The 17,954-nt window shown below is 38.8% G+C and overlaps 1 protein-coding gene across 7 annotated transcripts in view; it reads right to left on the reverse strand.

The window, feature by feature from the left end:
- Nucleotides 1-17,954, reverse strand: part of SGMS1 (sphingomyelin synthase 1) — a 186,105-nt gene that overhangs the window by 27,193 nt on the left and 140,958 nt on the right. For 2 of the 7 annotated variants that reach the window (XM_075216391.1, XM_075216388.1), the window contains exon 1: nucleotides 11,192-11,526. The exons of 3 other annotated variants lie outside the window; for them this stretch is intronic. The gene's annotated coding sequence lies outside the window, so the exon portion shown is untranslated. Of the gene's footprint in view, nucleotides 1-11,159; nucleotides 11,527-17,954 lie in introns of those variants that run through there. 2 more of the 7 variants (XM_075216389.1, XM_075216385.1) reach the window with 1 other exon arrangement.

The following is a 17,954-nucleotide window of genomic DNA, read 5'->3' on the forward strand; positions in this document are numbered from 1 at the left end:
AAACATTTAGAATGTAATGGAGAGGAGAGAGCATTGTTATATAATAAGAGGGCAGGCTGAACCTTTTAGTTTCACAACAGCTGGAGAGAAACAGACCACCTAGCAATACTGCATGGGATCATTTCTAAAACAATAACATTAAAAAGATAAATAATTAACAGTAATGATTAAGTATACTCCTAAATTCAAAACACACAAACAAGATTTCTCCCTACTCACTAAATTGACCAGAAACAACTTTTTTTTTTCTCTTTCTCCCTCCCGTCTACAAGAGCTGGATAAGTAGACGTAATGACTTAAAAGCGTGGTTGGCTCACCGAGTAAATGTTTGCTAATTTTCGGCTTCATTTCCCAGAAACAATTAGAAGAGAAAACATTTATTGGCCACAGTTATTTAAATGAAAGTCACTGATTAGCAAACAATCCCATATCGAATGTTGTGAGTAACAAACAAAAAAACACAACTAACGAGCTGTCAAAGCACGAGTAACATTTTCCTAATAAAATCTCAAGCCCTATTCAAATTATAAGTAGGTTTTATTTGCATTCAATAAAAAATAATGGATATCAGTCATTGTGACTAAACACCACATTAACTGTAGACAAATTTACTGACAATGATTAGAAGACAGTAAATCTAGAAGCCAGGGAAGAGACGCAGCCCTTAAAACGTAACACAAAATGACTTCAAGCTTAAAAAAAAAATTCCATGCCAAAAACCCAGTTGTGACTTTTTTGTGTGCAAATATTAGGTGTTATTATTAGGTGCCAGTTCATATAAATCGTCGCCATCACTACGGCCTAGAATTTGGGTATGCAGAACTTTTTCGGCTGTAATTTTTTTTTTGTCAAGGAGCTGCCGTTAGTTTGTTTTTCTTTTCAAAAGATGCAATCCTGTACAGCGCTGCGGAATCAGTGGCGCTATATAAATAAATGGTGATGATGAAAATCATTGGGTTTTGTCTAGGGGATGTCCCACAAGCATATTTTCTGCTCTGGCAATTGTTAAAAAGCTGCAAGCAGAGATCTAGGCCTGCAGGAAATAAAGCTGAAGCAAAGGAGTGCTTCATATAAGTCTTAGTCCTCTTACCTCCGTCACTCTAGCTATTAAACAGCCGCTGAAAACTGCTTAGATATTATGCAGAGCAAATGTGGCCACAATGAAGATTGCAATCTCACGATAGAGCATCAGGTAAGATCACGGTACGCTGCTCACCCCTGCTACACTCTTGTTTTTCCAGTGGACATTTCTCTTTCTCAGAGTTTGCATGAAGACACAAACAAGCCTGGAATCAAGTTTTTCAGTGGGACACGCCATTGGGGCCAATAGGTTGCATCTTTCAAAAGCGGTATCAGCTGTATCTTTCACTAAACATACAGTATGTTTGTGTCCACTACAAATATTTATTAGATATGGGTGTGGGCGTTTGAATAATCTGGCTATTTAGATATGGGTGGGCAAAGCATATGGGTGTAAGTAGTAACTGTGTATTGGGGACCCACATGTCTTCTTTTAGGGTTGATGTGGTTCATGCTGCTCAGAAATTAGTGGTAGATCACCGGTGCAGTAGAGTGGACAAAGTACATAAAAAGTTACTGAAATCCGACCAGCCCAGTTGAAGGGGTTTTCAAGCAGTTTTTCCAGCCAACAGCACTAGATCTTCAAGAGTGATACAGTGACACTACTGTACTGGTAATCACTCACAAAATAATAAAACGCCGACTTTTAAAGAGTGATGATCAAATTGTAGAGCATGAAAACTTTGTAATGAATGGAAACTCAGAGATTGTATATATGTCCTACAATCTCTAGTTCTATGTCTATTTATTATCATGTATCAGTGCTTTAGTGATTAACTGCCAAGTTTAAAAGCTAGCATTTTAATTGCTTGTGCAACATTATCTTTAAGGCATTCAGATAAGCATTGTTAGATTTAGCAAATACTGCAGTCAAAAAACACGATACAAGCAAACCCCCACACAAGCAGGATTTCCCAGCATTTCGCTTTGACCTGTGGATTCCATTGAAGCACTTCTGACCAGCAGATGGTATTTCCAGTGCAGTTTGCTTCTTATATGCAGTGTGAGACAATTATGGCATCATGTGCTCATCTGAACAAATCTTTAATCTATTTATAAAAGTTCTGTGGGTTAACATCATGCTTTCCAGGTACTTCATATTTTGCACTTTTACCAAAACCATCTACAGTAGAGCACGAGAAATAGGTTGTGCCACACTGTAAAGTTTTATAATACAATGGTGAGAATGACACCATTGACTTCTACTTTAGCTATGATTAATGCGCTTCGGAAGAATTTTTTTTTTTCTATAAGTTCTTTATTTTCAAACCACATCAAAAAGCCCAATGCAGAACCATGTACCTATAGGAGTAAACTTTGTACCAAATTTTGTTGACATTAAAGGAGGATTTGTAGTTCTATTCCTAATGACTGACCACCCCCTCGCTGTTCAAGGACACCCCGATATCTTGCTCCCAGGCTTCCTCATGAGATTGGAGCAGTGGGGGTCCCGGAGCACTGAAATGTTACCTCTACGGCCAGCTGCGTAGATGCAATGATGCTCGAAGGATGAGAATATGCAGAGTTTCTTGGTCAGAGCGTAAGATTGGATGAATCTGAAGCATTATTTATTGCGAGAAAAATCACACACAAAAAAACAGAAGACAGATAATGTAAATAAGCTCAAACACAGAAAGTAAGATATATTAAATAGTTTGTGCCAAGGTGGCTGAAGGAACGTTGAGCTGAAAAAGTATTTCAGCCCCAGACAGTCAAGTGCTCCAAAGCTGGATTTGTTCTGATAATCCAAGATTAAAGCTACTTTAACATCTATACTGGTGAACATGTTTTATACAAATTCTGGTCCCTCTGCCCTCATGCGTCCAACCCCGTGAAATACAGGTGAATGGAGCAGCTTCCAGTGCTCTGGGGAGGAGCTAATTAGCTCCAAGTGGTAATGCGGCTTTACGTACAAATCAATAAACTCAGATGACCAAAAACATACATACTACTATTCTTCACATTCAGATCTCATCTAAGGTAGATATAAAACTACTGAATATTCAATTAAAAGAAAGGCAAGAATAAACCATCCTCCCCCTAAAAAAAAAGCTGTCAGGGACTTGACAGATATACACTATACAGACAAAAGTATTTGGCCACACCTGTTAATTATTGAATTGAGGTGTATTAAATCAGACCCAGTGCCAGAAATGTATAAAATCAAGCACCTAGCAATGCAGTCTCCATTCAAAAATATTTGTGATTCAAAATGGGTCGTACTGAAGAGCTCAATGACTTCAAGCGTGGTACTGTGATAGGATGTCACCTTTGCAATACGATGGTTCGTGAACTTTCAGCCCTGCTGGATATTCTACGGTCAACTGGAAGTGACAATATAAGAAAGTGGAAGCGTTTAGGACAACAGCAACTTAGCCACGAAGCAGAAGGCCACGTAAAATCACAGAGCGGGGTCAACCACTGCTAAGGCGCATGGTGATTAAGAGTTGCCAATGCTCTGCTGATTCCATAGCTGAAGAGTTTTAAACTTCCACTGGTATTAATGTAAGCACAAAAACTGTGCGGCGGGAGCTTACTGGAATGGGTTTCTGTGGCCAAGCAGCTGCATGCAAGCCTCACATCACCAAGACCAATGCCAAGCGTTGGATGGAGTGGTGTAAAACACACCAACACTGAACTGTGGAGCAGTGGAAACGTGTTCTGTGGAGTAACGAATCACACTCCTTTGTTTGGCTGTCAGATGGGCAAGCCTGGGTTTGGCGGATGCCACGAGAACGTTACCTACCTGACTGCATTATGCCAATTGTGAAGTTTGGTGCAGGAGGGATAATGGTATTGTGCTGTTTTTCAGGGTTTGGGCTGGGACCCTTATTTCCAGTGAAGAGCAGTCTTATTGCTTCAGCATACAAAGTCATTTTCAACAATACTATGCTTCCAACTATGTGGCAACAGTTTGGGGAAGGCCATTTTCTATTCCAACATGACTGTGCTCCAGTGCACAAAGCAAGGACTACAAGGCCATGGTTTGATGAGTTCGGTGTGGAAGAACTTGACTGGCTCGCACAGAGCCCTGACCTCAACCCCATCGAACACCTTTGGGAACTGAGACTGGAACAGAGATTGCGAGCCAGACCTTCTGTCCAATATCGGTGCATAACCTCTTAAATTAAATGCTCTACAGAATGAATGGGCACAAATTCCCACAGAAACACTACAACATCTTATGGAAAGCCTTCCAAGAAGAGTGGAAACCGTTATTGCTGCAAAATGGGGACCAACTCCATATTAAACTATATGTATCTAAATACAATGTAATTACAGTCCCTGATGGTGTAATGGTTAAGCGTCCGAATACTTTTGTCCATACAGCATATATGTTCTAGACTTCAGGCTTTATTTTTAATGGTTTTCCTATTTGATAAATATACTGGCAACCTGTGCCTACATGTTAAATCAGAACTCCCATCATAACCCACCAGTTGCTGGTTAACAGAAATGTTGTGTGTTGTAACGCAAGTAGGTGAAAACCACAGGTTGTCCACACAAACTACAATGTACAGGATACTTCATATGTGTTTATGTTATCTCACTTCTCTGCGATACACAAAACAATTACTAACCTGCAAGTGAAACTGCCACACAAACCTCTTTTGCTCATACAATGTATTGGAATGCACTTAAAAGCTTACATGAGCCATAAGCATTTCTGGCACAGTATAAATGTTCATCTTACATGATCATTAATACACATGAAACCACTATCTGTTCAGTTATGCCGTTCTGCTTACCTGAAACTGACTAAGCCTTTAAGCATCTTATGTTTGTTAGTACATTGTGTGAAAGGGGAGGACACGTGTTTTATAATACAATCAGAAACTGACCTGGTCACTGGCACTCTATTACACATTAAAGATATCTGAACACACAACTGTGTTAAATTTACTGTGTGCGTTACAGCTACATAGTTTCTACACATTCATGAATAGGACTCTGTATGAATAGCCCATGTATTAGAAAGAGCTTGCTCGATGTGTTCTTGTCGTACATCCTGTGACATTTACCAGCTTTCAGTACATTGGCTTGGAACTCATAACATCAATCTAACAAGAACTTCTGCCCCCACCAACTAATCTGAAAGAACACCAAAGGCAGTTATGACTCAGGCAGGGAGGGGCAGAGTTACGTTGCTCAATAATGAATTCTTAATAATAGAGTATTGCTATTAGATATTTCAAAACTGCTTTATATTTAAACAGCCCATGTCATCAGTTTAGTGCATCAGGGGTTTTACCTGGCAAGGATGCGATATGTTATTGGGCAGCACAGTGGCCTAGTGGTTAGCACTTCTGCCTCACAGCACTGAGGTCATGAGTTTGATTCCCGACCATGGCCTTATCTGTGTGGAGTTTGTATGTTCTCCCCGTGTTTGCGTGGGTTTCCTCCGGGTGCTCCGGTTTCCTCTCACTCTCTAAAAATATACTAGTAGGTTAATTGGCTGCTATCAAAATTGACCCTAGTCTCTCCCTCTCTGTCTGTCTGTGTGCGAGTGTGTGTCCATAGTAGGGAATTTAGACTGTAAACTCCAATGGGGCAGGGACTGATGTGAATGAGTTCTCTGTACAGCGCTGCAGAATTAGTGGCGCTATATAAAATAAATGATGATGATGGAGTCCTATTTTCTGCCCTACAACCAGGATCCATAAAACTGCTGATTTAGTGTGGAACTTGTGAAACATGAACATCTTTTACCTAGAATTCTAAGTCGTGGGCATTGCTGAAGATAAAATATGCAACACTGATAATACTGGTGACAAGTTAAGAGCATTGTAACATACCATACAATCAGACAGTCGTTGTTCTAGCACAGCACATTTTTGTTTTATGTCAATTTTCATAAAGGTTTCTGATTGTGCTAAGCTATAGCAAAGTCCAAGAGATATTCTACAGCTCACTGCGCGTGACCATCCCAAGGATAATCAATTGCTTTCTATGTTAGGCCTTCCATCGATAATACAAATACATTATGTGCCAAACCTGCCCAGTGGGGACAGAGACAAGAAAACTATGCGGAGCAACTACAGTTGGAAACAATTAAATCCTAACCTGATCACTACACGTAATAAGCTTAAGGCTCACTAGACATTGCTATAAAACTCAGTTTTAATCCATCTTGCTGTAATTTAAGTGATGTTCTAACCACACACCATTATTTAGAAGCTACAACAAAGGTCTAAAAAGAGAGATAGATAGAGATTATATATATATATATTTTATATATATATATATATATATATATATATATATATATATATATATATATATATATATATATATTTGATTAATGGACAATTATGTCCTATAAAACTAGAGGATGTTTCAGCTTTGTGGAATATTGCAACATGTTCCAGAATTGTCAAATTTTAAATTCCCAAGCAGACACTAGTTGTCCATTAAATGCATCTGCTAACATTAATACACTGCAGTCACAAAATGCAAATGGCAACCTAAGTGCATTCTGCTTGTGAAAGTTCATGTTTGATGTACAGTAAAGCGCTGTCACTACAAAAAGTAGGTGTCTCCTTTATACTACGGCCACTTTGAATATCAGGAAAGTGGAACAAAATAAATGGGACCTACAATACTGTATATATTTGCACACTCATCAAAAACTGAGAGACTAGAGAATGCAAAAGATAGGCATGAAAAACAACTTACAAAGATTTGAACTGCAAATACCATCCCCCCTCCCCAATTAGTCATACTTCAGCTACTGCAGGGGTGCTCTTTTCAGAACGCAATGTACAAGTGTGCACACACTATGTTTCCATTTAGTAACAGCTAAGAATGTGCTATTATCAACACATTGGGCATGTTAAATAACAATATACAGATGACTTCAACAATTTTTTTTTTACTGAAGGTAAACTGGTGTTACAGAACAAAAACAAACAAAAACCAACAGCTCTAAATATAAATAAGCAGACAGTTTACCAGTGCTGAAGGCCAAACAGAACAATTGTGTTTTATAATGCAGTTTCACCTACAAAGTGGCTACATGCAGTGATAAAAGAAACTGCTCTCGTCCGGGAATTATCCATTGTATTCAGCAGTCATGTTTAAACATGGAGGGATTTTAATATAAACAAAACAGAACATTAACACTATAAAAATATTTCAGAAGTAAAGAACTACAAGTTTCTGTCAAGGGAAGTCCCCACCTATATCTCAATATACATTTCTAATTTCACTTTCAGATTAACTATCTATAAAAAAAAAAGAAAAGAAAAAAAAAACTATTGTAGAGAAAATATTAGTTGCAATGAACCATGCAATTGTAATTTGTCATTAGAAGGGTTTTAGTTGTCCACCTTTGTATAAACCCTTCTTAAAAGTCAATCTCCCCTATGTGCATTTTTTTTAGTACATCTCTACCATTACTCCTTTGTACAGCTATGGATAGCTTGCAGTACTCCGTTTTATGGAGAATAGACAGACTACAGCACAGACTAGGCCCTGGAATGAGGTACCAGTAGAATGCCAATTATTTATAAGTATGTCTACACCCCTAAAAGGACAAATTGTACAATACATTCAATTCTAAACATTCAGGGCTCCCATGCTATATTGCCAACAGGGGGAAGGTCAAAATGTAGGTAGTGCTGAAACACATCACACTTAAGGTTTATGGTTACTGATAACAGTCATTTAATGAACCTTGACGCCAAAAACAAATAAACAAAAAAACACTCTTTGAAAACTGACACTGAACCCCGGAAATAATATTCTCCATTAGTATCAATAGAACCTAATATCTCAGTGTATACAGTTGATGCCTCCTTCCGTGATGGCTCAGCTATGTGTAGGACAAAGCATTTATTTTACAAGCACAAACAGGTATCAGAACTAGTTGGAAAAGAGCGACGTCGAAACTGCAACTTAGTGAAGTGTTGCATGGTATAATAATAAAAAATAAAAAATAAATAAAAATAATAATAATAATAATAATAATAAATAATAATGGTATAGTTCTAATAAATGTCTGCAGGAGACATGTGCAGCACCGTGCTTACACTCCAGTCACCCTGCAAGATCATCCCCACTGGCTAGTTCCAGAGAGGTGTTGTGTCCCCACCTGGACAGTCAGTTTTGTGTGCTCTTTAAGCCAATTGTTTGGATTTCAGTGAACTTGAAACTAGCTGTCATGAGAATGGAGTCGCCCCCTACACTGAACACAAACCAGTCTCACTGCTAAATCTGGATACTTGTGTGTCTTTGTGAAAAACTGATGCTGTTCAAGACTGTCCCATCTGCAACCACTGAGCAAGTGAAGGAGATAATGGGATATCAGACACTGGAAACTAAAGGGAAGAATATGAACATTTGTAGCGAGTGCACAGTGGGCTCACGTTTTCATTCCATTTGTAGAACAGCAGAATCAGTTTATGGTGAACTTACTGATCTCAGTGGAGCCTTACCAAATATTTCCCTGAGCAACATACATCTACATAAGGATTGCCACAAGAGCTTCATAGAATATCAATAAAAAGATGTGGATGGCTGACAGTACAAGCCCAAATTGCTCTACAACAGAGCAATTGTAATTTGAATAGCTTCAGATGCAAAAGTAAATTGACAGCTTATTTGTTTGTCCTTTATGATGGGAAACAAATGATTAAGCAAACAGAAAATGTTATAGAATGTTTTCAATGCAAAGTGGACTGCATTTAACATGACAGAAATGTACAGACTGACTCTATATACCGATACAAGATTCAAGCAGCACAATTCAGAAGAGATGTCATATGCATGCAGCGGAGTCAGCGCTGTATATTCAAAGCAGAATACAGGCCTATACTTAGCAGAATCCCATCTCAACTTTAGAGGCTCATCATGTAAATGTAAATGACATGTACACTGCCAAGATCACTGCCCTATCTATATTACACATTCTATGCAGTGTGTAATTATAAGCTATATTACACACAATACTGCTCCCCAATCACAGACTAATCTTCTGCCAGTACAAGGCGGAATATTTGTTAAACCAAAACAAAAAATTGTTTATCAAATATATTTGCACAATATTTAACAATAGATGTATAGTCTATACAACATGAAAGACTATGCCTGTAAAAATCAAACAAAACCTTGTACTTTGTGCTAGATTTTAATGTGCACACAAGGTGTGTTAACAAAGTCTTCCTGCGGCATAGTGCACCAAGTAGAGCGTTAACATTCATGAACACTGCAGGTAGTGACGAAGTTGACACAAATGCTTCTCAAAAATTTTGACTACAAGTTCACTGTCTTACATGCATTCTTCAATTATAAACGTTAAAAGACGTTTAGCAGGCTTAAGAATGTGAACCCTGTGTGTATGAGCACTTACAGTAAGCAAACTAGTAACATCACTGGATGAATTCTTTTTAAAGGTTTTTTTCAACTAAACACCAACACCCAACACATTCTTTAAATGGCATGAACAACTTTGTAATGTACCAGTGTTACTACCTTGTGCAAAGCCAAATGTGTCACTGTATTCCCAGATTCTCCCCAATAGTGCCGAAGTGAAACTACACAAAGCACAGCATAGCAAACATGGCAGGTCAAGGTCTGACGTTCAGCCTTCAGGTCTAATTTAGGAGACATTCACTGCTGTAAGCAAAGCCCAGACTAAGCAAGTTTAAGCATAGAAGCATTAGCATCCACAAGCCATTCTGGCACGTAAATTTAAATAAAAAAATAAACAAAACCACACAACAAATTTTAGGGGCTTCGTAAAGAACAACAACCTCGCCCGTATTGCAAATTGAATTTAAACTGCTTAAACACTGCAAATACACGTTGGTGACATTTCTGAAAACTGTTGCACAGTTACTATGCAGAAATGTGGTGTTACCCATAGCAACCAAATTCCAAATGTCTGAGTACAGTTTATAATATAAAAACATAATGTTTGATTTTTCCAAGTCTACAAGACTTTTTTTTTTTTTTTTAGCAATTACCTGTGGACTAGTTTCAGACAATATTCAAGGGAATGACTCAAATATCTCTGCGACATACGCAAATTAGAAAAATTCCACCAAACAATTATATTTAAAAAAAAAATTATACACATGGTGCAAGACTACCCAGCGGTCGTAAAAAAGAAAAAAACAAACAAAACCTAACTCTGTGACAATGCCCCAATGAAGCTATTTTAACTCCGTTATATGTAAACAGCTTGTCTTCAAGGCTGAAACATAATAAGCACCTGATAACCCTTATGTCAACATTTATACTAGCATATGTCCCTTTAACAGCCGATTGATTTATTCCATGTTGAACCACATCCATAAATACAGGACACATTATGGGAGGGCAAGATGAATTAAGGATGGGCTAGAAGTTATTCAGCACATAGGATTTTAATGTACTTTGTTCTCCTGTATGTGTCACGTCCTTATTTAATGTGCATCAGAATTCATACAACCCGAAACAAAGTCAACATCCCAATTAGAAGAATATTTTAATAGTCAGAACACTTTTTCCCACAGTCAATATGAAGAGAAAACGGCTTTCAAAGATTTCCTGGAACATAAAAACAACTATTGCACATGTGCCCGTTTTACACACAAGTCTACCAAAAGAAAGATATTTTGCCAAGGACGCAGCTGTTAAAAACCACAATTGTTTGCAAAATTAATTTCGTTTCTTATGACATACAAGATTACTGACAAGTTAAGGATCATGTGATAATTTTTTTTTCCCCTTTCACATAAACAACTACTAAACACAGCTGCTGAGCACTGTACATGTGACTGTCAATCTCCAAAGCTGGAAGAGTGAGCGAAGTCCATGTGACAACACTGTTGTAGCTGGCAGTTGGGTTATACCTATACAGACCTATACTACACCTACACCTCAGACCCCTTAACCCAATGCATAAGGTAAACAGATAATTCACTGGTGCTCATGTTGCTCCTATTAACTTAGCTGGAGAAACTACAACAACATCAATCAATGATAAAACATGGCAGACTCTGGATAAACAAGCAGTTACCTATTATCAGAGAGGAGCAGGTACTGACAGGTACCATGAACTCTCCCAGCAGAACAAATCGTTGACAAATCAATACCTGCTAATTACATGTCACCAAGCAGCACGTACTGTGTACACGTAGGATGTGTCCCAGCAATGTAAGAGGCATCCAACAGGTTAGACATAAAGTGCAGCAGACGTCACAGGACGAAGTTGGGACGAAGTAAACAGCAGGGCGCTCATAGAACAGCAGGGAGCTCACAGCACCGGGCTGGGCTGCTGGAAGCAGGAACTTCTCCCCCTAGTAGCTCCAGGTCTCCGCGGCTCTATCCAGCTCTCACCTAAACTTGTGTCCGGCCCCGCTGCCGCTTCCTGTGTAACACAAGTTAGCGGGGAATGCAGCCGTCCATCTGGAGGAAGGAGGGACAGGCGGGGGCGGGGGTTCCTCCGCTGGAGACCTATGGCAGATCAGGCCCGAAGGCCTCTATTCTAATTAATGACTTCCAAGGCTGGCTGACGGCGGATGGGTGTGTTTTCCCGAGTGATACTTTCTCTCACTGACAGGGTGTGGTGCTCACTCCATCGTGTTCAGATCCGTACCCTCAGCACACACTGGGGTACTACACATATATACACACACACACACACTGGGGTACTACACATATATACACACACACACTGGGGTACTACACATATATACACACACTGGGGTACTACACACACACACATACATATACATATATATATATATATATATATATATATATATATATATATACACACATACACACACACACACTGGGGGTACTACACATATACACACACACACACTGGGGTACTACACAAATATATATATATATACATACACACACACACTGGGGTACTACACATATATACACACACACTGGGGTACTACACATATATATACACACACACACACACGTACTGTAAAACTTAACATCTATGACTGTAACATCCGAGACCATTTATAACGGGAGAACTGCTACACACTGAAACTTACACCCAAGCACATGCTTACACCGTCTATAGGTGTCCACGATAAAGGGAGCTTTTAAATGGAGTTATAGATCAAAATCAGTTAACCATGTTAATGAAAAAAGTAAAAAATATAATTGGTTTATGATTGTAAAAGGTTCTAAAATCAAAGTGGTTCCCAATGCACACAACTTTATCATCAGGATTTATATATAGGGTGACAAAAGTAAAATGCTATAGCCCTATAACGATTTCCATCTGCTCAAACACAATGCTCATGCCTGGCCTACAGCGCCAATGTGAAGAGAGGTCCCACGTAAGTCGTTTAAGCAGAATGTTGTTAAAAAAAACAAGTGGACAAAAATACACAGTTCATGCATTTCTTTGGGCCCCTCGTTTTTTAAACATCTCATCCATGGGTATAGATAGTTAAATAGTCTGGCATGGTTTGAAAATAATAAACAGAACCAGATTAGGAGCAATATGTTATTGTGACAGATTATGAATAATACAGTAAGTGTCACAACACATCAAAGATGGCATATCACAGTAAGGGTCACCCACAATGCCAGATAATAATCCAATCTATATAGATGTGGCCAAGTTTACTCATTTAGGTGTTTGGCAAACATAAGGCTTCCATAATTCTGAAATAAAAAAAAACTGGGACACCCATGTGACTTAAGTTTGCTCAGGTCATAAAATCTATGTCCAGTTATGCAGTTCATTTGAATGCATCAGAAGGCTGAACTATCAGAAAACGAGCATTGTGAGTTAAAAACCTAAAAGTCCACAAGATTCTGTGTGAACCAGTGTGAAATTAGTGTCTCACAGGAACTGTATCACTAGTCTACAATCCAAGAACCACATGTTATAGAAACATGTCTAGATAGTAATCCTTATACAGGCAGGGCCCTATTTCTATTATTTAGGTAATTGAATAATTTTAGCTCTTAGCATGGAAAATGTGGCACAACAGGTATGAGGCAGCTCACAATAAACACTTTCAAATAATCATTTACCCATAGCTACAGGAAGTGAAACAAACACATTTTGTTCCCTTCCTGAAAGCACATGTAAAAAGTACTCAACGTTATTTAAGGGCAAGTAGAACATGCTGTGAGTTGTAGTTGAAAAGCCTATGGCTGTTTGATGTCTGAGCCAGACAGAAACACAGGAGCCTTGTGAAAACGAAATCCACCCTTGGATACTTTTTAATTTATCATGACTTGACAGGGCATGTTTTTTGTTTGTTTTTTAAAGATGTTATATTTTTACTTGATTGCAATTTTCCCTCTCTCTAATACACACACACATTATATATATATATATATATATATATATATATATTTATTTATTAATTACACATATACATACAAGCAACAACATTAAACCCACCTTCCTAGTATTGCGTACATGCACTAGAATTGACAATTTCCTAAAATGAGCTACAGCGGACAACCCTTTGGTACTATATATAGTCAGGTAATTGTACTGTTGTATTGTCTATACTTATTTTGTCTGCTATTCAATGAAAATCTGTCTTGAAAAAGGTCTGGATGTAAGGCCGAAACATTGACTATAGTGTAAAGGAACTGGATTGGAAATAAAGAATAATCTATCTGTTTTAAATGTTGAGTGCCCTGTGGCGCCAAGAGGTTAGCAGCTGATCCTTTCGGTCTTGTAAGTTTGTGAGGTTTCGGCCTCTATGGCTCAGACTAGTTTTTCCAGCACATCCCACAGATGCTCGATTGAGATCTTTGGAATTTGGAGGCCAAGTCAACACCTTGAACTCTGTCATGTTCCTCAAACCATTGCTGAATAATTTTTGCAGTGTTACAGGGTGCATTATTCTGCTGAAAGAGGCCACTGCCATTAGGGAATACCATTGTGATGAAGGTGTGTATTTAATCTGCAACAATGTTTAGGTAGGTTATATGTGTCAAAGTAACATCCACATGAATGCCAGGACCCAAGTTTTCCCAGCAGAACATTGCTCAGATCATCACACTGCTTCCACCGACTTGCCTTCTTCCCTTTTTCCTGTAGTGCACCCTGCTACCATCACTTCCCCAGGTAAACGACGCACATGCACCCAGACATCCACATGAGGATTCATCAGACCAGACCACCTTCTTCCATTGCTCCATGCTCCAGTTCACCTGCCCATTGTAGGCGCTTCGGTATTGAACTTGGGTCAGCATGGGCACTCTGACTGGTCTATGGCTTCTATCATAGCCAGCATTAACTTTTTCAGTAATTTGTGCTACAGTAACTCTTCTGAGGGATTGGACCAGACAGGCTAGCCTTCACTCCCCACGTCAATCAAAGAGCTTTGGGCACCCATGACCCGGTTCACTAGTTGTCCTTCCATGGACCACTTTGGTAGGTATTAACCAACTATTGAACAGGAACACCCCACAAAACCTGCCGTATTGGAGATGCTCTGACCCAGTAGTCTAGCCATCCCAATTTGGCCCTTATCAAAGTCACTCAGGTCCTTACACTTGCACATTAACTTCAAGAACGGATTGTTCACTTGCCTAATATATCCCACCATGTGACAGGTGCCATTGTAATGAGATAATCAATGTTATTCACTTCACTTGTCATTGGTTTTAATGTTGTGGCTGAACGGTGTATATTTGTGTGTTATGGTATATGGCGGCTGACGACATAAATGTAACTATTATTTATACTACGCTGATTATGTAAGATGTAGACAATTCCTGACATTAGCCATAACATATACAATCATTCTGCAAAGCATTTTCCCCTACCACCAGCACCTATATAATTTATTCATTTCCATGTAATTTAATTAAACCCCCATCATTTTAGTCCCACAGACCTCTCTGTAATTCAGTTCCCTCACATATAAGAGGCAGGTGGAGCAGGGGATGTCCCTGGCATCACGCACCTTGCTGCTGCTTTGGTAGACTGGGATCACATGCAGTGCGGGTTAATGACATCACCGGAGCATTCTGCTCATAGCTAGTCAGTGATGTGTGATATCAGGGATATCCCCTCCTCTACCTGCTGCTTGTATACAAGGTAATATATATTGTGAATGAGGGCGGTACACATGCAGCAAAAGGGGGTGAGGGGATTGTTTGTCTGGACACTAGGGGTCGGTAAAAAGAATTTGCACTGCAAATTAAATTAATTCTTGCCATTGGGAGGTGGCAGACCGCTGTATTATGCCCCAACTTTCATGAAGATGCCCAACCTGTACATACATTTACTACAAATATTAACAGGCATGGCGAGGAAGCGAGAACAGTGAATTCAGAACGTAATATAATTTTATTAATAAAATGAATTGTCTTTTTTTGGTGGGCGGGTCGATGATTGGAGTTTAAAAGCTAAAGTAAATTTCTACTCTCCTTCATGCCTTATGTATCAAGTTAGTATTCCTTTAAACTTATATGGGCAGGACCCCCTATGGCTCCTGTGTAGGCTTATCAATTGGATGTATGTTGTATGGAGAGAAACGGCAGCTACTGGAGTATATAGAGGTTTTATGTTTGTGTTTATGCTTCGTGTGTATTCTCTGCAACAATTTTGTGGCTTTCATGCCTTTTTGTTTTGGTATTCAATTGATGGCGGGATCGCCGAAAATCCAGCGCTCAAAGAATATTACCGTTAATACGGTAATCCTGCACGGGAAAACCGTTAATACAGTAATATTCTTTGAGCGCGGGATTTTCGGCGATCCCGCCGTCAATTGAATACCCCCCAAAATAAAGAACATTTAGTAGCCTAATTTTGTCACATGTGATCTTTCAAGATGATATATCATTATTGACAGAAACCTAGATAGCTGAAAGTAATGGATGGGTACATGTCTGAACCCCTATCCCCAGCTTTGGTCACATCGCAAGAACAGCAGGAACATGAGGAATACTCTCAAAACAAATTCTAGGTCTAATGTTTAGAAAACTGACCAATGCAAACAAAAAATAAGGAGTCAAAATTGGAGAATTCTGGTCAACAATCTCCTTACGTGGCAATTTACATGTAAAGTAGGCTATGAGCCCTGGTGCATGATGGGACTGTAACATCATCAGGATCACATTTCTCAGAATGGGATCCCCTTAGTTCTGCTAATTGGAGGGAGGTTAAGATAAGCTCACAGGGGAGGGGAGGGAGGGTCTTGACTACACGTTAGCAATTGAAAAAATGCCTACTCTCCTGTGAAAGCCACTGGACAGAGGAAGCGCAGGTAAGCGATTGATACATTTGTTTTTACTACAAAGAGAGGGTGTGTTATTTGAACTTGAGGTAAGCCCTGTATTAGGTTGGTGTCAGATGAGCGTTTGGCAACAGCTGTACTAACAGTGTAGTCAATGGAAATATTGCTCCCCTGTCATACAAGTGTGGGTCACCTTACTAAATATACAGTGTTTTAAGATTCAAAGTGCTTGTGTGACAAGGGAAGTGTGGTTCCTGCGGACTATAAAGGCAGCACCCCCATCCTAGGTGCATTCCTCTGTTATCCTCATAGACCAGCACTTGGAAAGGGATTCCCTATAACAGGGGAAAGCTACAGCAAGGCCAGGACCAGTACATTATTACCTGTAACTTTGTAGAATTATATGTTCATTTCTATCAACTTTTGTAAAGTGTTTTTTATCCTTAATGGATAATATATATAGTATTATATTGTCCATTTAGCAAATCAGTGATACTGCATCTCCCCAGATTTCAATCATTAATGATATTCTGAATTCAATATGAAGACCTGTAAACAACAGTTTATGTTTAGGTACTCGGACAAAAAAAACAGGAAAAAAAATTTCCCTACAAAAATAGAAAATCTGCTACATCATTTTCCCACACTCCCCACACTAATTTTGTGCATAAATGAGATTACCCTGCATGTATTCTACAGTATACTCAAAATCTACAATAAGAAAAAAATAAATCTGTAAATCTCCTTATGTAGACATGTATATGTAGGAGAGCCCCTAAATAGCTGCAAAAATGTCTGTATACAACAGAAAATGATATTTAAGACTGCGTTTAAACACAAATAAAATGATTAAATATCCCAAAGGGATTCCTACTGTAAATTACTATTGGTACTTGACTGTAGACAAGGCAAAGCAAAATCATTCTGCAAGGTAAGCATAGGATCAAGTCACCCAAACACCTGTGACATATACAGATCAACTAAACATTAAAATAGTTATAGAAGAAAACTTACTTAGAAAAACCCACCATGAGAAGAGTTCTACTGGCGAGAAATTGGTTTTTAGAATCAAACCTATCCATTGCTCAGCACAGACCTGGATGATAATTAGAAGTCATATAGCGTTGAGATAAAAGTCAGAGATGGGAGACCTCGCTCTGCATTAATAACTTGCAGTAACAAATGTGAGGACAGCTGCTTTCAAGGACAGTTGGGCAGTGATGTTCTGCATAGGAGAGCAGAGATCAGCTTGTTGCTGTGAACAAATGGCTGACATGATACATTAATTGCATACAACAGAAACAAAATAACTCATTATAACACAGATACAACAACAGTGGTGAAACTTACCGTAGTAATAATGACATAAACATAGCGAGAATACAAATATTACTAACGGCTCCAAGCTGGTTCTGTGTGAAGTCGATGTATTATAAACAGTACTTATTGGAACTTATGGAACTATTATAAAGGGAACTGCGGGGAAGTTATTTAACATTGCACATCAGCCTTTTCTGTAACCTGGTTTAACACATACATTTTCAACCATATACATATGTGTGGGACTTGCATTGTGCTCCCCCAACTAAATAGAGCAACATATTTTTACAGTACAAATTGACAGCATTAACGGTTACTTTTAGGTTGTAAAAATTATTTATTATATGACTGCATTATATCAGCGGTGGCCAACCTGTGGCT

This window comes from Mixophyes fleayi, chromosome 6, assembly GCF_038048845.1.
Source record: "Mixophyes fleayi isolate aMixFle1 chromosome 6, aMixFle1.hap1, whole genome shotgun sequence".
Lineage (NCBI taxonomy): Eukaryota > Metazoa > Chordata > Amphibia > Anura > Limnodynastidae > Mixophyes > Mixophyes fleayi.